Here is a 22,843-nt window from a genome sequence, read left to right as displayed (position 1 = left end):
CTTTTCAATGCTGAATGATACCCCATTGTATGTATATGCCACATTGTGTTTATCCACTCATTTGGCATTGGGCACATGGATAGTTTCCTCAATGTATATTTTACAGTTTTTAAAACTGGCTTAGGGAGCAAGTGGCTGGCTCAGTCAATGGAGTATGCAACTCTTGACCTTGGGGTTGTGAGTTCGAAACCCACATTGGCTGTGGAAATTACTTAAAAATATAAATAAATACTGGGGTGCCTGAGTGGCTCAGTCGGTTAAGCATCTGACTTTGGCTCAGATCCTGATCTCACAGCTGTTGAGTTTGAGTTTCGCGTCCAGGCCGTTAAGCCTGCTTTGGATTCTGTGTCTCCATCTCTCTCTGCCCCTCCCCACTCATGCTCTGCCTCTCTCTTTCTCTCAAAAGTAAGTGAACATTAAAATATAAATAAATAAATAAATAAATAAATAAATAAATAAATAAGTGGCTCGACTTCCCATAACAGGACAATATTAAAGGAGTAAAGAGGGGTGCCTGGGTGGCTCAGTCGGTTAAGCATCTGACTTCAGCTCAGGTCATGATCTCATGGTTTGTGGGTTTGTGAGTTCGAGCCCCACATCTGGCTCTGTGCTGACAGCCTGGAGCCTGCCTCAGATTTTGTGCCCCTCTCTCCCTCTGCCCCTCCCCCACTTGCACTCTGTCTTTTTCTCAAAAATAAACATAAAAAAAATTTTTTTTAGGGGCACTTGGGTGGCTCAGTCGGTTGAGCGTCTGACTTCGGCTCAGGTCATGATCTCACAGTTTGTGGGTTTGAGCCCCGCGTCGGGCTCTGTGCTGACAGCTCAGAGCCTGGAGCCTGCTTGGGATTCTGTGTCTCCCTCTCTCTCTGCCCCTCCCCCGCTCATGCTGTGTGTCTCTCTCTGTCTCAGAAATAAACATTTTAAAAAAATTTTTTTTAAATAAAGGCATAAAGAAGCTTTAAAGGAAAAATTTGTGCTCTGAAATTAATGAATGTCAGCACAAAAGCATAATTAGAAGGTAAAAGCCTTTTTACAACAGCATATGTCACTGAATCCAACCATGACCAGCTCTTGACTTGTTTACAGTAAGGATTGGCTTTGCCTTGCAAAATTTTGAAGAAAGACCCCTTTGGGGTGTGGCGGGGAGTACATTTACCCAAATTTGAGAGCTAAAACCCCAATAATAACATCATAACAAATAAGTCTTTGCCATTGAGCAATATTCCACCACTTTCTCATCTATTAAAGAAGAAATAAAAGTGTATATAAAAAGAATTATGTTGATAGGGCTTTATATTCTTTGCTAACTTAGACTTTTAGTTGGAAGGCCAGAATTCCTGAGTTCTAACTTCTCTTTCTACATTTTCCACATTACAGTTGCAGGCAAACCAAAAGCATTTATTCTGACTTATCACACCTTAGCCGGACTTACTTTCTTCACATACATTGTATGAATTTTCGGAAATTAAGTCTTGCTTTCAGGTGCTTTAGTTACTGTGAATGTTGCCTTAGTGGCATGTAGTAGTATGGAGAAAGGCTTGTGATATAATGTAAGAAAAAATGCAGAATATTAAATTTTATGTACACTAGCATCATAACCTTGTAAAAACATGAATATTTTAAAATAAGTATGGAAGGGGCACCTGGGTGACTCAGTCGGTTAAGTGTCTGACTTCAGCCCAGGTCATGATCTCATGGTTAGGTTCATGAGTTGAAGCTCTGCATCGGACTCACTGCTGTCAGTGCAGAGCCTGCTGGGGATCCTCTGTCCCCCTCTCTCACTGCACCCCCCGAACTGCTCACGCTGTCTCTCTCAAAAATAAATAAACATTAAAAATATAAAGTATGGAAATATAACAGGAGAATGTGTACCTTCTCTTCCACCTGATTTTTCTAAAAGTTTTATGTGAAATATTTGAGATTTGCCATGTATTTGAAAACAATAATGCCATAATATCAAAGAGAATAATTGTAGGGCTAACCTCAGTCAGTTGAGCATCTGACTCTTGATTTTGGATCCTATGCCCCTCTCCCCAGCTAACACTCTCTCTCTCTCTCTCTAAAATAAAGCTTAAAAAAAAGAGTATACTTAATTCATTTTTTCAATAAAATGCATCTGCATTAAGGAAGAAAATATACCAAGTCTGGTAAAATTATGGATGCTTCTTTTTCCTTTTCTCTATTTTCCAAATGTTCTGTTATGTAGTTATTACTTTTCATAATAGCATTATTTTTATTTATTTTTGTTTTTTCAATGTTTATTTTTGAGAGAGAGAGAGAGAGAGAGACAGAGCATGAGTGGGGGAAGGGCAGAAAGAGAGAGATACACAGAATCTGAAGCAGGCTCCAGACTCTGAGCTGCCAGCACAGAGCCCGATATGGGGCTCGAACTCACAAACCCATGAGATCATGACCTGAGCTGAAGTTGGATGCTTAACCAACTGAGCCACCTAGGCACCCCGCATAATAACATTATTTTAAAAAATTAAAGTAGGGGCGCCTGGGTGGCTCAGTCGGTTAAGCGTCCGACTTCGGCTCAGGTCACGATCTCGCAGTCCCTGAGTTCGAGCCCCGCGTCGGGCTCTGTGCTGACAGCTCAGAGCCTGGAGCCTGTTTCAGATTCTGTGTCTCCCTCTCTCTCTGACCTTCCCCCGTTCATGCTCTGTCTCTCTCTGTCTCAAAAATAAATAAATGTCTAAAAAAAATAAAAAAATTAAAATTAAAGTAATAAAAAATTGAATCTGCACCATCCTTTGAAATTCATTTTACAGTATATTGTACCTACAGTCAATGTGGGAAGTTGTAAGGAGATAGGAGGTTCCTATGTGTGGTAGGTTAATGTTTTAACTATTGCTATAATCACAGTTGCTAATATTTATTGAGCATTTACTATGTGCCAGGAACTGTACCAAGTATTTATCTTGGTGTTCATTGTAAGTCTTAAGGTAGATATTAAGCCCATTCTACAGATGAGGAATTTGAGGCCTGAAGACATTAAGAGACTTGCTTATAATTAAAAGCCACCAAATTTATAGCAGGGACTGAAATAGCTTCCAGGTTGGCTGGATAGAAAGAATATCTAACCCTATCAAAGTGTGATGTACATTTCTAAAATTTTAGTACATCTCTGAAAAACATTCAAGTTATATCATAACCACCACGAAGATGGTATCTGGTTAACAGAGGCAGATCCATACTGCAAAGCTAATGAAGATTCACAGCCCTTCAATGCACAGTCCATCTAAGGCCCTGGAGGGGCCCTAGAAATGGCCTTTTGAAAGAGCTAGATATTTTTTCAATATTTTGTAAAATTTGTTAAAGCAATATATTTTTGTCTTTTATTCCTTAATGAGGAAGGGCTCCCCAAACCCAGGAGTACCCAGGTTAACAGTCATTTGGGAATCTGACTCAGAAGTGTTGTAACTTCAGAGGTATTTTGAAAGATTCTAGTCATATTTTATAACAATATGGAGAAATGTTGGCAGTATAACTCAAGTGCAAAAAGCAGAGTAACAAATTATATGTACACATTATTATTGCATATAAAATATGAATTCAAGGACTATCAGAGAACTTGAAAAATGAAAGCAAAAAATCCTTTTATTCATTTGTTCATTCGCAAATATTTATTAGGCACTTTTTTTTAAAGTTTATTTTGAGAGATGGGGGGAGCAGGAGAGAGAGAATCCCAAGCAGTCTCCACGCTGTCAGCACAGAACCTGATGTGGTGCTCAGTCTCATGAACTGTCAGATCACGACCTGAGCCAAAACTGACAGTCAGATGCTTAACCAACTGAGCCACCCAGGTGCCCCCAATTAGGCACTTTTGAGGTACCAGGAATTATGCTTTTTGTTATTTGGGTGTTGTTTGCTTTGTTTCATTTCATTTTGCTTTGTTTAAATGTTTATTTATTTATTTTGAGACAGCACGAAAGAGCAAGCCAGAGGCCGGGGGTGAAGGGGGGAGAGGTGGGCAGAGAGTGACGGAGAGAGAGAAAGAATCCCAAGCAGGCTCCACACTGTCAGCATGGAGCCTAATATGGAACTCCATCTCACATATGGTGAGATCAAGACCTGAGCCAAAATCAAGAGTCGGACACTTAACCCATTGAACCACCCAGGCACCCCTCATTCTGTTTTTTTTAAGTTTATTTATTTATATATTTAACTAATATCTGCACCCAATGTGGGGCTCGAACTCATGATCCCTAAGATGAAGGGCCACATGCTCCTCTGACTGAGCCAGCCAGGTGCCCCTTGTTTTGTGTTTTCAATCCATTTCTCTTATTAACACAGTTTTGCATCTTGGTTAAATATATTTGCAAGCCTGTCTTAATTGTCAAATGGAAACCACTTTTTACATACCTTTAATCTTACATTTTGTGTGCTATGACAACTTTAAGAGATACAGAAATATTTAAGTCTCTGGACCTCAGTTTTTTCCTGTCTAAATTATGGAGAATGGGTAAAGAGGCCTCCAAATTTCTTCCCACTCTAACATGTCATGATCATAACTCTGCACTTTCTTCCCAGATTATCCCTTTATTTCATTATAATAAAACTATACAACAGCAGGAAATTTAGCTGATAAAAGTTAAGTTTTCAACTGTAACAATTGATTATAACTTTACAGAAATTATAATCAGAAACAATATTATGTCATTTTATATAAATGGAAATTGGCTCTCTGATGATAGTTCCAGTTTCAAAATGGGGCAAATCACTGGTAACATCCACTGTTTTATTTCAGCAGGGAAAGAATTTTATTCATGTATATTTCCTTTAGATCTTAATATTTTTGCCTAGAGACACTAACTTCAAAAAACTTTCAAAGGAATTGAACAGAGGTATGGGTAAATTAGGTTAGTCTTTTAATAACTGGAATATGACAACTTTTCCAAATATGAAAGTTTTCAAAAATGACATTTTGCTTTTATGAAGAGTATTATGAGAAAAGTTTGAGGGAGAAGCTATAGCAGAGTGGTATAAGTTTTGTAGTCAGAAATGAGATAGGATCCCTATTCTGAAACTGCTTAGATTAGTGACCTTGTTTGGGCAAATTATTTAACCTCTTTAAACCTTAGTTTACTCAGCTGAAAAATGGAAGTAATATTAATGCCTAACTCACAAAATGTAGTGAACTTTAAGTAAGATAATATAAACAAAGTTGTTGAGTATAATGTTTATAATATTAGTAAGTGGTACTAAATATTAAATGTTACTGATACTAAATTATTAAATATTCGATATATAAAGGTAAACTCTCAGATATATTTCATTAAAGAAACTGAGTTTCAGAGAAATCAATTAGCAAGTTAACCAAGAATAGAGTGTTTTCCCCAATTTTTGAAAGGATAGGCAAATAGCCCTGTTGGCTCTCTGAGCAACACCATGGCAGTAGGCAAGAATAAGCACTTTAAGAAAGGCAGCAAAAAGGTTGCCAAGAAGAAAGTGGCTAATCCATTTTCTAGAAATATTGGTATGATGTGAAAGCACCAGCTGTGTTCAATATAAGAAATAAAAAACACTGGTCTTGAGAACTCAAGGAATGAAAATTGCATTTCATGGCCTCAAGGGTCGAGTTTTTGAAGGAAGCCTTGCTGATCTGCAGAATGATGAAGTTGCATTTAGAAAATCCAAGCTAATTACTAGGATGTTCAGGGCAGAAACTGCCTTACTTCCATGGCATGGATTTTACCAGTGCCAAATGTGCTCCGTGGTCAAAAAATGGCAGACCATAACTGAAGCTCAGGTTGATGTCAAGACTATCGATGGTTTTCTCTGTCTATTCAGTTGGTGGTTTTACTTAAAAACTCAATAATCAGATTTGGAAGACCTCTCCCGCTAAGCACCAATAGGTTTGCCAAATCCAGAAGAAGGTGATGGAAGTCATGACCTGAGAGGTGCAGACAAATGACTTGAAAGAAGTGGTTAATAAACTGATTCTAGGGGCACTGGGTGGCTTAGTCAGTTAAGTGTCCAGCTCTTGACTTCAGCTCAGGTCATGATCTTGCAGTTGGTGAGTTCGAGCCCCACACTGGGCTCTGCGCTGACAGCCGGGAGCCTGCTTGGGATTCTCTCTCTCCCCCTCTCTCTCTCTGCCCCTCATCCTCTTGTATGGTCCGTTTCTCTCTCTCAAAATAAATAAATAAACTTGAAAAAAATATTGATTCCAGACAGCATTGGGAAAGACATAGAAAAAACTTCCCAATTGTTTTTTCCACTCCATGATACATTTGTTAGAAAAGTGAAAATGTTGAAAACCCTAAAGTTGTACTGGGAGAACTCATGGGGCTTCATGATGAAGGTGGTAGTTCTGAAAAAGCTGCTTCAGATGAGACAGATGCTGAAGTTGAACAAGCTAATAGCAATAAGCCACCAGTCCAAGAAGCTGTTTAAAATTCAGACTTTTGGGGCACCTGGCTCAGTCCATAGAGCATTTGACTCTTGATCTCAGGGTCGTGAGTTCAAGCCCCACATTGGATGTGGAGCCTACTTTAAAAAAAATTGTTAAAAAAAAAACATTAAAATTCAGACTTTTAATGTGACAAAAGTCATTAGTAATGTTAAAAAAATAGATAGGCAAATGCTGTCAACTAAAAGCAGTAGTATATTCAGTCTCAATAACAGTCCTCTCTGAGCAGCAGGCTCAGAGCTGACTTTCATTTTCTTCTCTTTTGCTTCGCTATTTTCTCTAAATGTTGTATGTTGAGCATTTATCCCTTTTGTAAAAAGAAGAAAATGTCTTTAAAAAAATTAATGAATTCAACATCCAACTATCCTGTGAACATCAATCCCCCCAAAAAGACCAAGAGAATTGATATGCCATTTTGGATTCCTTTGTGAGTCCCCAGTAGATGAAATGAATTTAAGTTTGAAATAATCAATACATCTGAAGTTGTCAGTATGTATACTCAGTTTGTTGGAGTCCATAATTAGATGCATCCAGAAGTTGTATAAAAGGTCACTCCCTAGGGGAGCCTGGGTGGCTCAATTGGTTAAGTGTCTGACTTCAGCTTGGGTCATGAACTCACGGTTTGTGAGTTTGAGCCCTGCATCAGGCTCTGTGCTGACAGCTTGGAGCCTGCTTTGGATTCTGTGTCTGCCTCTTTCTCTGCACCTCCCCTGCTCATGCACTGTCTCTCTAAAATAAATAAATGTTAAAAAATAAAAATAAATATGGGGCACCTGGGTAGCTCAGTCAGTTAAGCGTCCTACTTTGGCTCAGGTCATGATCTCATAGCCCGTGAGTTTGAGCCCCGTGTTGGGCTCTGTGCTGACAGCTCAGAGCCTGGAGCCTGCTTCAGATTCTGTCTCCCTTTCTCTCTTCCCCTCTCCCATTTTCCCCCCACCCCTCTCTCTTTGTTTCTCAAAAATAAATATTAAAAATTGGGGTGCCTGGGTGGCTCAGTCGGTTGAGCGTCCGACTTCAGCTCAGGTCATGATTTCACCCTCTGTGAGTTCGAGCCCAGCGTTGGGCTCTGTGCTGACAGCTCAGAGCCTGGAGCCTGTTTCAGATTCTGTGTCCCTCTCTCTCTGACCCTCCCCCATTCATGCTCTGTCTCTGTCTCAAAGATAAATAAACATTAAAAAAATAAATAAATAAAAATAAAATTTTAAAAAGGTCACTCCCTGAGAAAAAACAACTGGAAGACTCTGCATAAATTGAATGAAATTAACCACTAATAGGGAATCTAGTCAGCATGATTAGAATGTCTAAGAAGCTATAAGAAAATAAATAGAATAGACATGAAAACTACAACATATCAATTTTATTCCCCCCACCCCATTCTCTTTTGGTGTTTTAAAATTAGTATTTCAGAAGTTATATGATTGGTATTGTGTTAGTTACATATTGCTGTGTAACAGTTTACCCAAAACCCTGTCGTCTTAAAACAAGCATTTATTATCTCATCATTTCTGAGGGTCAGGAATTCAGGTGCTGCTTAGCTGAGCGCTGGCTCACGGCCTCTCCTGAAATTGCTGGGAGGTTCTGCTTCCAAGGTCACTTACGTGGTTCTTGGTAGTATTCAGTTCCTCAGGATGTGTTGGACTGAGGACCTCAGTTCCTCACTGGCTGTTGCCTCTCCATAGGCAGCCCAGGACATAGCAATTGTCTTCCCTCAGAATCAACAATAGGGGGCGTCTGGGTGGTTCAGTCCGTTAAGCGTCTGACTTCAGCTCAGGTCATGATCCAAAGGTCAGTGAGTTCCAGCCCCGCGTAGGACTCCGTGCTGACAGCCCAGAGCCTGGAGCCTGCTTAGGATTCTGTTACCTCGCTCTCTGTTCCTCCCCGGCTCATGCTCTGTCTCTCTGTCTCAAAAATAAAACATTAAAAAAAATAAAAAATAAATAAAAAGAATCAACAATAGAACAAGAGGGAGCCCTCGAGATGAAGCCACAGTCTTTTTGTAACCTATTCTCAGAAGGGACATCCCATCACTTCTGCTTCATTTTATTCATTCGACGTGAGTTCAACCTACACAGAAGGGGGGGGAACACAGGAGGGTATGAATACCACACTCTCATTGAAGGTCATCTCAGAGCCTGCCTACTGCAGAGATAAAAACATCCATCAAACTTATTCTGCTTGCTTTGATGTCATCACCTAGCTATATTCTGAATATAATCTCATATTATATATGACTTGCCTTTAAGGTGAGAAAGTACACTAATAGCACACACAAGTTCCTCATTATCTTTACATTAGTAAATATTCTTTTTTTTTTAAGTTTATTCATTTTGGGGGGGGGAGAGAGAGAGGGGGAGAGGCAGGGAGAGAGAGAATCCCAAGCAGGCTCTGCCCTGTCAGTGTAGAACCTGATGTGTGGGGCTCCATCTCATGAATCGTGAGATCATGACCTGAGCAGAAACCGAGAGTCAGATGCCCACCAACTAAGCCACCCAGGTGCCCTAGGTATATATTTTAATAGAGCTATCACTGTAGAATTTGATGCTGTGTTGGGAGAAATGTTTCTTATATCTAAGTTAGCTGACACCTAAGTAACTTAACCCAAGTTAAGTTACCTGCCTGGCCCATGAAGGCATTTTATATTTGCATTCCTATTTTCCAAGGAGGCTTCCTTCCTGGCAGCTTACATTGGCCCTCTCAAGACAGGACTATAGCCCTGGGCCTGGTCACAAGTTTTGGTTCAGTACTTAGTAAATTAGTAAATATTCTTAACTACTTGAATTTTGTCATTTGCTCAGGTCAGGAGCTCACAGTTTGTGAGTTCAAGCCCCCCACTGGACTGTCTGCTTTCAACGCAGAGCCCAGTTCGGATCCTCTGTCCCCCTTTCTCTCTGCCCCTACCCCTCTCACACATACACGTTCTCTCTCTCTCTCTCTTTCAAAAATAAACATTATATATATATATATATATATATATATATATATATATATATATGCCTATTTACCTTAAGAACTGGGGAACTTAATTTCTCAGTCTAATATCTGCCTTCAGTTTAACTAAAAGATAATCTGATATACACTCTCAATCCTGAATCCTATCTTTTCACATAAGGTAATCTTTACTCTTTTGCCAGATAAGATGCTATTCATAGGTTCCAGGGATTAGGACATGTACACATCTTTTTGGAGGCGACCATTCATCCCACAACAGGACATTGTAAAGAATTTTAAAATAATAGTAAAACTGACTAAATGTCAGTCTACTTTTTATTATTACCATGGGCAGGCAATTTCAAGCAATGTCAGTGATAAAATACTCCCCATGGGAGCAGCCCACTCCCCATACCCCCCTACTTTTGGTGGGCCACCATTGAATAGTTCAATGTAAGCTATTCAGCCTGCCTTAACTTTTCAGGACCAAGCACCGCATAAAACTATTTGGTGGATCATCAGTGGCCAGTCGCACCCCCTCATCTTGGTATGACTGACTTAGGAATCAACTTAAGCAAATGTCACCTACTCAAGGAACATCTCCCTAAATATCTAGACTCGAAGTACCACCTCCCACTTATTTCCTGTATTTGTTCCTTTCACAGCACTTGCCACACTTTTTAGTTATTTTGTTTGTAGATTAATTTTTTTTCCATCTCCTTTATTAGTCTGTAAGCCCCAAGTCCTGTATGTCTTATTCTTTGAGTTATCCCCAGAGCCTAACACATTGGTAGGTGCTCAATATATGTGTAGTTACCACTGCATTCTCCCCAGCTCGTGGGCTACCAGTAAAGCGGACTCGCTAAACATTGAACAAATTATTCTTTCTTCATTTCACGCCCATTACTAAAAAGAAATAGCCACTTGTCTAAGACTGGTGACATAGAGAACTATTTATCTCCATAATTCAGAAACAGCTGCAGCGTCATGGATCTTAGTAGAGTTTTCTCCTCTTCCAAACTCGAATTCAGGCATGATTAGGAATGTTTTATTCTGAAAAATTCAGAGTTATCCTAAGACTGAATCATAGAATAAGATACAAATACAGCACTAACATTAGGAAGAGGACCTACACATTTTGTCCCAGCGGCACACTAGAAATGACAAGAATCCAACCAGTAGCCCAAACTTACCAAGTTCCACAGATAAAGCATCCATTTCCTCTTCAAACCACGTGCTCCTCTCAATCTCCTTCAGTATTTCTTTTAGTAGCACAACTATTCACCTGGCTAGTTCTCCAGGCTTAATCTTCAGCTCTCTTTTCTTCTCTGTCTACACTGTCTTCCTAGGAGATCTCACCCATCTCCAAGACTCAGACATTATCCCTACAGGGTTATTCTGATGTATGGCCTCAGTCCTCTCCCCTGAGCTCCAGACACACAACCGCCTACTTGTTATACCTTCTTCATTATACCACAGGCACTTCAAGCTTATCATGTCCAAAAGCAAACTCTTGTTTTTTCCTCCAAGCCCCTTTCTCTCTGAGCTTCTCCATCTGTAATGACACTGCCATTCACCTGTGGCTGAGTCCAGAAACCCAGGTGTTTCTGGGTTCTTTGACTCCTCTCTTTCTCTAACCCCCCACAGTTAGATCATTCACAAGTCCTATGAACTCTGCCTACAAATATATTTGAATTGCATTTACTTCTTTCCATCTGCACTACTTCCTAGTCTAAGCTACTGGTCTCTCTACTTCCATTCTTAGCAAAATAAGTGGGGTAATCTTAACATAAAAATCCCATCATGGCATTTCTTTCCAAACTTGTGTTATGTCATTCTCTGCTCAACCACTGTATTATAACCATCCATTGTGCCTTTCAGTTCTTTGCACAAGTCAAGAACCTCAGCACATTCTGTTTCTTCTGGTGTAATTATCTCTCCTCCAGCTTTTCCCATAGCAGGTTCCTTCTCATTCTAAAACTGAATGTCAGCATCACTTCATAGATTCCCTTCCTGGCCTATTGAAGCAGATCTTTCCTCCTCTACTCTTATTTGTGTTTACTTTATCCCATACATTTCCTTCCTGGCACCTTCTCCCAATTAAAATACTTGATTAGAGGGGCGCCTGGGTGGCTCAGTCGGTTAACCATCCGACTTCGGCTCAGGTCATGATCTCATGGTTCGTGAGTTCGAGCCCCGCGCGGGGCTCTGTGCTGACATCTCAGAGCCTGGAGCCTGCTTTGGATTCTGTGTCTCCCTCTCTCTCTGCTCCTCCCCAGCTTATGCTCTCTCTCTCTCCTTCGAAAATAAGTAAAAACATTAAAAAAAAAAAATACTTGATTAGAGAAAAGTGGGGGGGGGGGGGTCCCTGGGTGGCTCAGTGGGTTAAGCTTCCGACTCTTGGTTTTGGCTGAGGTCATGATCTCAGTTGGTGAGTTTGAGCCCCGCATCATGTTCTGTGCTGACAGCACAGAGTCTGCTTGGGATTTCTCTGTCCCTCTCTCTCTACCTGTCCTCAGCTTGCTCTCTCTCAAAAAATAAATATGGAAACACAATTTTTAAAATTAAAAAAATAAATAAAATAAAATAAACTTAAAAAAATAAAAAATAAAATACTTGATTAGTCTTCCCCACTAGATTTGACACTACATGAGGACAGGAACTGTGTCTTGTTTACTGATGTATCTCTAGCTCCTAGTGCAGTATCTGGGACGTGGCAGGAGATGAACCAACTGTTGAATAAATTAAGGTGTCCTATTCTATTTTGGTCCCCGTGTTACAAGTGTATTTTGCACAATGTTGCCCAGAGGGGAGAAATTCTTATCCTTCCATTTCATGTCCATTACTTAAAAAAAGAAAATGACAAATGACACAGAAGGCCATTTATCTCCATAGTGCAGAAACAGCTGCAGTGTTATGGATCTTAGTAATGACAATATTTTTTCCCATGATTAGGAAATTTCATACTGAATTTTACAGGAATTGCGTAAAGAAATTGAATCATAGAGGCGCCTGGGTGGCTCACTCGGTTAAACATCTGACTGTGGCTCAGGTCATGATCTTACGGTTGGCGAGTTCGAGCCCCGCGTTGGGCTCTGAGCTGTCCTCACAGTTGTGCGGACAGCTCAGAGCCTGGAGTCTGCTTCAGATTCTGTGTCTCCCTCTCTCTCTGCCCCTCCCCCTGCTCACACTCCATCTCTCTCTCTCTCTCTCTCTTAAAAACAAGCATTTAAAAAAACTTAAAAAAAAGAAATTGAATCATAAAATACAGTAAGAATTAATAGTGTAAAAAGGTAGAAGCCGGAAAGTTTGGCCTGGGGCAACAAGATATTTTCTTTAAGCTTCTGAGGTAACTGTACCGATGTTTCCTTTTGCACACTTCCAAATCATCTTGGAAAGATAGACAACACGTGCTGTCTATTCTGGCCAGAAGTACTAAAGTCATTTATTAAGGCATGATTCACCCACCAAGAGGCCTTCATTTTCCTGAAGAGGAAGGGCAAACTAATTTCAGATAAGTCTTGAATAGTAATTTGACCTAACAGAAGTGTGGGTCCACATTTACCACTCTCTTGGGGCTTACACTACATGACAGCATCCAAAGCAGTGTTCGTTCCTTCCCAGCTACACTTCAGAAATGCTTTTCATATCTGAGCTTCCCAGCAACCAGTTCTCATTTGCTATCCCTCCCCCAGACACTCTTCGGGCTAGCTTGAAAGTGCTCAAAGCTATAATAGCATTCAAACAGCAACAATCAGATTTCCTTAGTGTCTGTCTTTGAGCAGTTCATTCCACATTTGTTTTTTTTGTTTTTTTCTGGTGCTTTCCCTGTCACACTATGACGTAAGGAGATCTGAGATTAGAGAACCTGACGTTCAAATAGTTTGTTCAAAGCCACAAGTGAAATTACCTGTCACAATCATCAAATTCCATCCTCCTGACTCCCACACGGGGTTTGAGACCCTTTACTAAAACTTTCAAGACTACGTACAATTATGAGTCTTGAGCATTTTTTTATCACCCTCTTCACATAAAGAAAAAATATTATTTTGTGGTTTCTTTAATAAAATGTCTTTATGAGGACAAGGCTTCTAAATCACCTCATTTTAAGTTTACATAGAAAAGATCGAAGGAATAAACATAGAAGAAAAGTCTTCCACGTGCCAAAAACTTTGAGGAACTTCTGCTAGTTAGAATATAAAAAGACTCAATTACAAGGAAGGGCCAGTTCAAGATTCCACTTCTGTAAAATGTATTATCACCCCAACAGAAGTCCATGAGCATTCCCTTATTTAGGATTGAAGGCCAGGTGAGGGCAGGGGGAGAGACAGTCAAGCCTTACGCTCAGACCCATTTCAATCTCTAACTGAACCCACTGCAATTCCTACTTAAATATTAACCAAAGCTAGACACACATAGACCTCTCTATGTTAAGATGAGCAAATGGAGAAAAACCAAAGGACTATTCAAAGATGTCTCAGTTTGGGGTGCCTGGCTGGGTCAGTTGGTAGAGCATGTGACTTTGATATCAGGGTCGTGAGTTCAAGCCACACACTGGGGGCACAGTTTACTTAAAAAACACATATACAAAGATGCCACAGCTCAAAGTATGAGGTCCCCTTGAAAAAACAGAACAGGGACGCCTGGGTGGCTCAGTCAGTTAAGCACCTGCCTTTGGCGTGGGTCATGATCTCGCGGTTTGTGAGTTCGAGCCCCGCATCGGGCTCTGTGTTACAGCTCAGAGCCTGGAGCCTGCTTCGGATTCTGTGTCTCCTCCTCTCTCTGCCCCTCCCATGCTCATGCTCTGTCTTTCTCTGTCTCTCAATAATAAATAAATGTTAAAAACAATTTTTTTTTTTAAAAAAAGAAAAATCAGAACAAAAGTGGGTAATATATAGAGCAGATTCAGGAAATCCAATCAACAAAAATGTAAGCATTTGCATTCCCTAATAATATTTCCCCACTACTGAAAATTGTGTCTAGGGGAGCCTGGGTGGCTCAGTGGATTAAGCGGCCGACTTCAGCTCAGGTCATGATCTTGCAGTTCACGAGTTCAAGCCCTGCTTCAGGCTGTGAACTGTCAGCACAGATTCTGTGTTTCTGTCTCTCTCTGCCCCTCCCCTGCTCACGCTCTGTCTCTCTCTCTCAAAAATAAATAAAAAAGCATTTAAGAAAATTAAAAAAAAAGAAAAGAAAATAGTGCCTACCATTAAGTAGTTGCTCAATAAATCTTTGTTGAATAAGCTGACTGATTACATTAGGAATCTGGTGGAGGGGAGGTGTGGGGGGATGCTGGCTGGCTCATTCGGTGGAGCATGCGATTCTTGACCTTGGGGTCATGAGTTCAAGCCCCACATGGAGGGTAGAGATTACATTAAAAAAAGATCTAAAAAAAAAAAAAAAAGAATCTCAGAAGGGGGAAACAGGGTAGGAATAGAAACAATAATTAAATAATTGTCCCCAGACTTAAGCCTGCTGGTAAAATGAATGAAAAGAAACCAACATCTAGACTAACCAGGTGACATTATTAAATATTTCAAGGATAAAGAAAAAAGCCTTCAAGAATCCAGCCAGGGAAAAACAAAAACAAAACAGTTTATCTCTAAAGGAACTGAACTCAAGCTGGCCTCAGAATTCTGCAACGCTGTAGGACACAAGTCAAAGCATATCCCACAGAATTCTCAGGGTAAATGTTTATAATTTAAGAATTAAGTGTAGACTTAGCCAAGTTGTCATGCAGTTGTGAGAGCCTCAAAAATAAGTGCTTGGGCTTAAAGTCTCAAAAATTAAACCACCCAGATTATCTGTTCTGAAAGAAAAAATGGCTCAAACACATACTGCTGAATTAGAACTCAAGAAAAGAGAAGAAAGTCATGGCATGAAAGGACTTATGCTTAAAAGATCTTTGAGTGTCAGGGGCGTCTGCGTGGCTCAGTTGGTTGGGCGTCTGACTTTGGTTCAGGTCATGATCTGTGAGTTCGAGCTCTTCATTGGACTCTGTGCTGACAGTTCAGAACCTGGAGCCTGCTTTGGATTCTGTCACCTTTCCCTCTGCCCCTCCCCTCCTCGTGCTCTGTCTCTCTCTCTCAGAAATAAACATTAAAAAATTTAAAAAAAAAGATCTTTGAGTGTCTAAAATGAGAGAAAATACAGAATATAAGAAAAAAGAAATTTGTTTTTCCAAGAAGAATAATCAAGGTAGAAAGGGCCAGATTGCACTAAAATCAAGCTGGGAGAGGTGGAGAGTGGGAGGTAAAGAATGAGGGGAGGACACCTGGCTGTCTCAGTCAGTAAAGCATGAGATGTCTGATCTCGGGATCAGGAGTTCAAGCCCCATGTTGGGCATAGACCTTACAGAAAGAAAGAAAGAAAGAAAGAAAGAAAGAAAGAAAGAAAGAAAGAAAGAAGGAAGGAAGGAAGGAAGGAAGGAAGGAAGGAAGAGGGGAGGGAGGGAGGAAGGGAGGAAAGAAAGAAAGAAAGAAAGAAAGAAAGAAAGAAAGAAAGAAAAAGAATCGGGGGGATGCACCTGGGTGGCTCAGTCGGTTGGGCGTCCAATTTCATTCAGATCAGGTTGTGATCTCACGGTTTGTGAGTTCGAGGCCCGTGTCGGGCTTTGTGCTGACAGCTCACAGCCTGGAGCCTGCTTCAGATTCTGTGTCTCCCTCTCTCTGTTCCTCCTCTGCTGTGCTCTGTCTCTCTCTCTCTCTCAAGAATAAATAAAGATTTAAAAAATTTAATAAAAAAAAGAATGAGGGGGAATAAAGTGTGCTAAGTACTGCATCTTACACTGGAGAAATCAAGAACTGTGATTTCACTGTGATATTGAAAAGAGGTAGTTTTCTTTAATTTAAAGGTAGGCAAAAAAATAATAATAAAGTAAAAATAAGTGTAGATAATTTTAGAATAAAAACAGGATATATAACTTCCAAATCATTAAACAGACTTTAAAAAGCAAAGAGGGGCACCTGGGTGGCTCGGTCAGTTAAGCGCTCAACTCTCGATTTCGGCTCAAGTCATGATCTCGCAGTTTGTGGGATGGAGCCCTTCCACAGGGCTCTGTGCTGACAGTGTGGAGGTGTGAAGCTGACTTGGGCTTGTTGTCTCTCTCCTTCTCTCTCTGCCCCTCCCCCTCAAAATAAATACACTTCTAAAAAATTAAAAATTAAAAAATAAAATAAAAAGCAAAGAATACATAGTCCAGACAGTAAGAGACAAGAAAAAGAGAAAATTATGCAGAATATGAAAAAAAAAAGATTAAGAAAATAAGATGAGGGGCGCCTGGGTAGCTCAGTCAGTTAAGCGTCTGACTTCAGCTCAGGTCATGATCTCACAGTTTGTGAGTTCGAGACCCGCATCGGGCTCTGAGCTGACAGCTCAGAGCCTGGAGCCTGTTTCAGATTCTGTGTCTCCCACTCTCTCTGCCCCTCCACTGCTCACTCTCTGTCTCTCTCTGTCTCTCTCTCTCTCTCTCTCTCAAAAATAAATAAACATTAAAAAATATTTTTTTTAAAGAAAATAAGATGACAGAAAAATTCTAAAACATCAGAGTATTTATCCAATCTATCCTTGACTGTTTATGATAAACAGTATTTCATTTATTCACTTATTATTTCAGTAATCTTCTGGAATATCATAAAGCCATTAAAATTAGGTTAGTAAAGGGGTACCTAGGTGGCTCAGTCAGTTAGGCATCTGACTTTGGCTCAGGTCATGATCTCACCTTTCCCGAGTTCGAGCTGACAGCTCAGAACCTGGAGCCTGCTTTGGATTCTGTGTCTCCCTCTCTCTCTGCCCCTCCCCTGCTAGTGCTCTCCCTCCCTCTCTCTCTCAAATATGAATAAAAATTAAAAAATAAATGAATAAACATTAAAAAATAAATAAATAAAAATTAGGTTAGCAAAGTATATGGAATGTTATACAAAATATAACAAAAAGCAAGATCAACATTATTTCTACAGTAATTCCAATTTAATTGAAGATATAGAAATGGACAGGCAGTCCTGCAGCATAATGGTTGATTATAGACTTTAGAATTGGATCTAGATTTGTGTCTCAGATCTACTATTTACTAACTGATGACCTTAGGCCAACAATTAACTCTCATCCTCAATTTACTCACCTGTAAAGTGAGAATGATAGTATCTTCTTGGAGAACTACTGAGAAGATTACAAGAGATAAATGTATAAAAAGGAAATCAAAGTAACTGACATACTCAGTAAATGATAACTAATATATACATGTGTGTGTGTGTATTATATAGAGACAGAGATTATACAGTATACAGATTATACATGTATGTATGTACATATATTGCATATGTACACTAATATATAGTTTATATAATGTGTTTATATGTTATGTATAATAAGTCATATATAATATCTGTGTGTGTCATGTTAACAATGGTTATCTCTAGGTGGTAGAATTTGGGGTGATTTTTATTTGTTTCTTTATACTTTTTATTTCCTCTTCCTGCTTTTCTGCATTTTCCAAAATTTCTACAGAGAATATGCTTGCTTTTGCAATTAGAAAAAAGTTATTATTTATAATTAAAATATATAATAAAAAGTTTGTAGGGTATCAGTACAAATAGAAAGAATATATTATAACCATCCAAAAGCAATATCCATTCTTAGATACCTAAAATGCACAAAATTATCTGTAAATGCAGCAGTGTCTCTCAAATAGTCTGAGTTCAGTTTTAGCAAAACAAAACAAATGTCTTTTTCTCTGAATGGTGAATGCCTTGGAGTTACTCCAGAATAATATTGAATTATTCACATTGAATGGTGAATGCCTGGAGTTACTCCAAAATAATATGAAATCGAACTTTATTTCAGAAAGGATTTTTAAGCCTAAAATCCTACAAATTGAATCAGTCCTGGTATGTGTATCTGTTCCAAACACCAATCTCCAAATTTACAGAGACTAGGTCTGGCCCTAGGAGATTAAGATGTACTAGACAAATACTACTTGACGGTGAGGGTAGAGGTTTGGGGGGCAGGGAGAGTAGAGAATGTTGAAGCCCACCACCAATCATTAAAGTGTTATTAGTAACATCCATTTCCACTCCAAGTGATCTTTACCAGGTAGTGTGTGAAACACATTTCATTCATTCATTTAGTCTTTCAGTTAATATTTATTTCTGAGCCTATTGTTATACATGTGGCACTGTACCAGGGAGTGGATTTGCAGTGGAGAACGGGGTCCCTGCTTGCATAGGGCCAAGAGCCTAGTAGAGAAGACAAATACTTATCCAAATGGACATATAATTGCAAATTGTGATGAGGATTACAGAGAAGAGTACAGAATATTATGAAAGATAATTGGGGGAGGGGATATTTTAGGGTAGGAGAAGGGAGGGGTTCAACATGACCTCTCTGAGTAAGTGACATTTCAGCCGGAACCCAGAAGATGAGTAAGAGTTAGGGGAAAGGATGGGGAAGAGTGTTCCAGGAAAAGAAAATGGCATATGCAGAGCCCATAAGGTAGGGAAAAAAAAGTTTGGAGCCTTGGGGTAATTGAGAGAGGATCAGTGCAATCTCTTACGGAAAGGCATGTCCAGGCTCCACTGTTTCTAATCTCAGTAATTGCAGAGCACGGTGCAGGATACGAGGCACAGGTCTTACTCAGATCTGTCACTTAGCTGCTCAACTTTATTGCTGAGCCTTGTTTCGACATCCTTGAAATGAGAATTATGAGTTTCCTTCTGGAGCTTCTTGTGAAAGTGCAATATATTTCATCTGTGAAATACTTGCCCTTTTTATTGTATTACTTAAGCGTATTTATAATGGAATCATCAACAAAATGTGGCATTTTCACTCTTAAAATGCCCATTCTGAGAAAAAGGAGTAGGAACTCTCCAGCAGTTTAGGAAAGTGAGAAGAAGGAACAATAGTCACTCATTTGCAATTGTCATTCAATTCCAGAAGGCTAATTATGATCGTGAGCTAGGTCATCTATTTTTGTAAAAGTAAACTGTTGTTTACAAGGAAATGGTCTGTTTGAACCTTAAGGGGAATCCGGTGGCTTAGCCTGAGAGTTTCATTGTGAAATTTCTAGATCTTCATGGTTTTCACTCAAATATATTCCTGCTTTTAACCACGTGGTACTTAGATACGTGTCACAATCAAAATGACAAAAATCTATCCAAAGTCTTCCCCTCTATCTTACACTTGTCCTAACTTCCATGTGCCAGGCATAATGCTGAACGCTTGCACGCAATAGTTCAGTTAAGCCTTGCCGTAACAGCCTTATGGAATCCAGTCTCATTATTTAATTATATAGTTATTATAAATAACAATTCTCATTATTTACAGTAGTTATTCTATAATGTGGAAACCATTGCTACTAAGGCAGATACCAGATTAGGTTCCTGTGAACCTGTGGTCATAATATTTTTTCAGCTGATCAAAATACATAACTTCGTTTTATGTGTGTTTCTGTTTAAAGATACCATATTTAATATATACTGACCCCTTAACATTGCAATCCTAACCAACAGCACTATAATTCACGCCTGAATGAAGCTTATCCAATATGTGTATTTTCTCCATCGTCTCCTTGGCAGCCTTTTTGTACTTGGGAACAGTAGACAGCACTTCCCCAATATGCTTGGAGGCCATCTAATTGGTGAAATCAACAGAAAGCATAAAATGCAAAAAAATGTGACACTATTTAGTGTTAGACCACACTATTTAGACCACAAAAAGGACACATGTTTACAGTGTGAGAGCTGAAGCGAGAAGGCAGATCTCAAGCTGGGAACTTGCAAGGTGGACAACTCAAAATTTTCACTGCCCTGGGAACGACTGGGTGGCTCAGTCAGTTAATCATTTGACTCTTGATTTCAGCTCAAATCAGGATCTCTCAGTTTGTAAGTTCAAGCCCCACATTGACAGCACAGAGCCTGCTTGGTATTCTCTCTGCCCTTCCCCTTCCCTTTCTCTCTCTCTCTCTCAAAAATAAATACATTTTTTTAATTAAAAATAAATAAAAAATAAATTTTCACTGTTCTGCACGTGTCCACAAAGAGGCACAAAAGCACCACAAGTACTGATTTGGGAATTACAAAGAAGTTTTAGCAACCAGGCAAATTTACAAATACAGAATCTATAAATAATGTGGATCAACTGTAGGTTTATGATTTTCATTATTCAGATGAAGAAACTGAAGATCAGAGAGGTGAAGTCACTTTCCCAAGATCATTCTAATAAAAAGTGTTAGGGGTGCCTGGCTGGCTCAGTCAGTGGAGCATGCAACTCTGATCTCAGGGTTGTGAGTTCAAGCCCCATGTTGGGTATAGAGATTACCTAAAATAAAATCTTAAATAAATAAATAGCGGTAAATATAGGATTCAACAGTTCTGCTCAACTCCAAAGCCAAATGCTTCCAACCACTATTATCTCCTGAAGTCTATTAATAGGGAAACAGTTAAACAAATTGTAATAGTAAAATCCTACAGAAAGTTATGTAAGGTGATGTATAGGTGATACCTTAGTACTACATTCCTATTATTTAATGAGTTACCAAATGAAATCGTAGGTGTTCTTACAAAGATCTTTCTATTCATTTTCTCACTTGATTCTAATAATCACCCTGCGAGGTAGGAGCTGTCTGAATCCCTATATGATGGATTTGAAAATTGAGGCCCAGAAGAGTTATGTAACTTCTTTAAGATCATACAGCAAATAAGAAAAGCCTATCTCAAGCTTTTAACCACCATATTATTCTAAATCCAAGAAAGAGCACATGACCAAAAGAGCAACAAAAAGACAGAAATTGAACATTGGGAAAAATCTGATAAAACAAGTAAATATTAGGGGCACTTGGGGGGCTCAGTTGGTTGAGCGTCCAACTCTTGATTTCGGCTCAGGTCATGATCTCATGGTTTTATGGGTTTGAGCCCTGCATCCAGCTCTGCGCTGACAGTGGAGAACCTGCTTGGGAGTCTCTCTCTCTCTCCCTCTCACTCTGCACCTCCCCTGCTCATGCTTTCTCTGTCTCTTTCAAAATAAAGAAATCAACTAAAAATTTTTTTTATTTAATTTATTTTTTTTAATTTTTTTTAACGTTTATTTATTTTTGACACAGAGAGAGACAGAGCATGAGCAGGGGAGGGGCAGAGAGAGAGGGAGACACAGAATCTGAAGCAGGCTCCAGGCTCTGAGCCATCAGCACAGAGCCCGACGCGGGGCTCGAACTCAGGGACCACGAGATCGTGACCTGAGCTGAAGCCGGACGCTTAACTGACTGAGCCACCCAGGCGCCCCTATTTTATTTTATTTAAAAACATTTTTTAACATTTATTTATTTTTGAGATACAGAGAGAGACAGAGCATGAACAGGGGAGGGACAGAGAGAGGGGGAGGCATAGAATCTGAAGCAGGCTCCAGGCTCTGAGCTGACAACACAGAGCTTGATGTGGGGCTCGAACTCATGGACTGCAAGATCATGACGTAGGCTGAAGTCAGTGCTCAACAAACTGAGCCACCCAGGCACCCCTAAACTTAAACATTTTTTTTAAAAAAACAAGTGAAGATTATTAAAAAAAATAAGACAGAAACACAAAACTTATTCAAGCACTCATAGTATATGACTACAAAGGAAGGGTAAGAGAAAGATGTGCTTATTCAATGAGAATCTATTTAGTATGCAGTTAACAGAGATTTTTACAGAATTTTAATTTCTGACCCTTACATAAAATTTTATCAACAGATTAAGGGATGAGAAAGAATAAACAATAGCATATATCATTGGGAATATGCTAAAGGATGGAATGTTCCATATAAATCTTTACAGAAAATTTTGTTGTCTAGTAAGCAAAACAGTCCAGATTGTGGGAAGTGTTAAATCAAAGGCTTATATTCCAGCCAGTGCAACGCCATTAGGTTTTCAGAAACAGGACGTCAGGTTTCATGTGTGAGCTACATAAGTGTTCAGGTAACTGTCTTTTTCCATGAGTTCAAACTCCATTCAAATTTGTGGGAATGGGGTACATGTTAGTTTACCTAGCCAGAGGGCAACGAGGTCTATCTTGGAAAATCTGGGGACTAAAAATTCCTCTGGGCTGTCTTTCTCAATTAAGCTGCTTTTGGTTGCAAGCAACAGAAAACTCCAGCTCAAATGATTTAAGTAAGGAAAATTTAGGGGCGCCTGGCTGGCTCAGTCAGTAAAGCATGCAACTCTTTTTTTTTTTTTTTTAATTTTTTTGTAATGTTTATTTCTGAGACAGAGAGAGAGACAGAGCATGAGCAGGGGAGGGACAGAGAGAGAGGGAGACACAGAATCAGAAGCAGGCTCCAGGCTCTGAGCTGTTAGCACAGAGCCCGACTCGGGGCTTGAACTCACAAACTGTGACATCATGACCTGAGCCGAAGTCGGTCACTCAACCGACTGAGCCACCCAGGCGCCCCAAGCGTGCAACTCTTGATCTCAGAACCTTGAGTTCAAGCCCTACGTTAGGAGTTGGAGTTTACTTAAAATAATAATGATAATGA

The 22,843-nt window shown here is 39.6% G+C and overlaps 1 protein-coding gene and 1 pseudogene across 5 annotated transcripts in view; both read left to right on the top strand.

The window, feature by feature from the left end:
* LOC122207389 (translation initiation factor IF-2-like) overlaps positions 1–22,843 on the top strand; it is a 73,624-nt gene that overhangs the window by 2,954 nt on the left and 47,827 nt on the right. The gene's annotated exons all lie outside the window — the stretch shown is intronic.
* On the top strand, positions 5,392–6,451 carry LOC122207388 (annotated as a pseudogene).

The sequence above is a fragment of the Panthera leo genome, chromosome E1 (assembly GCF_018350215.1).
Source record: "Panthera leo isolate Ple1 chromosome E1, P.leo_Ple1_pat1.1, whole genome shotgun sequence".
Taxonomy (NCBI): domain Eukaryota; kingdom Metazoa; phylum Chordata; class Mammalia; order Carnivora; family Felidae; genus Panthera; species Panthera leo.
Note: the sequence above shows the minus strand (reverse complement) of the source record. Positions and strands in the feature narration are given on the sequence as shown.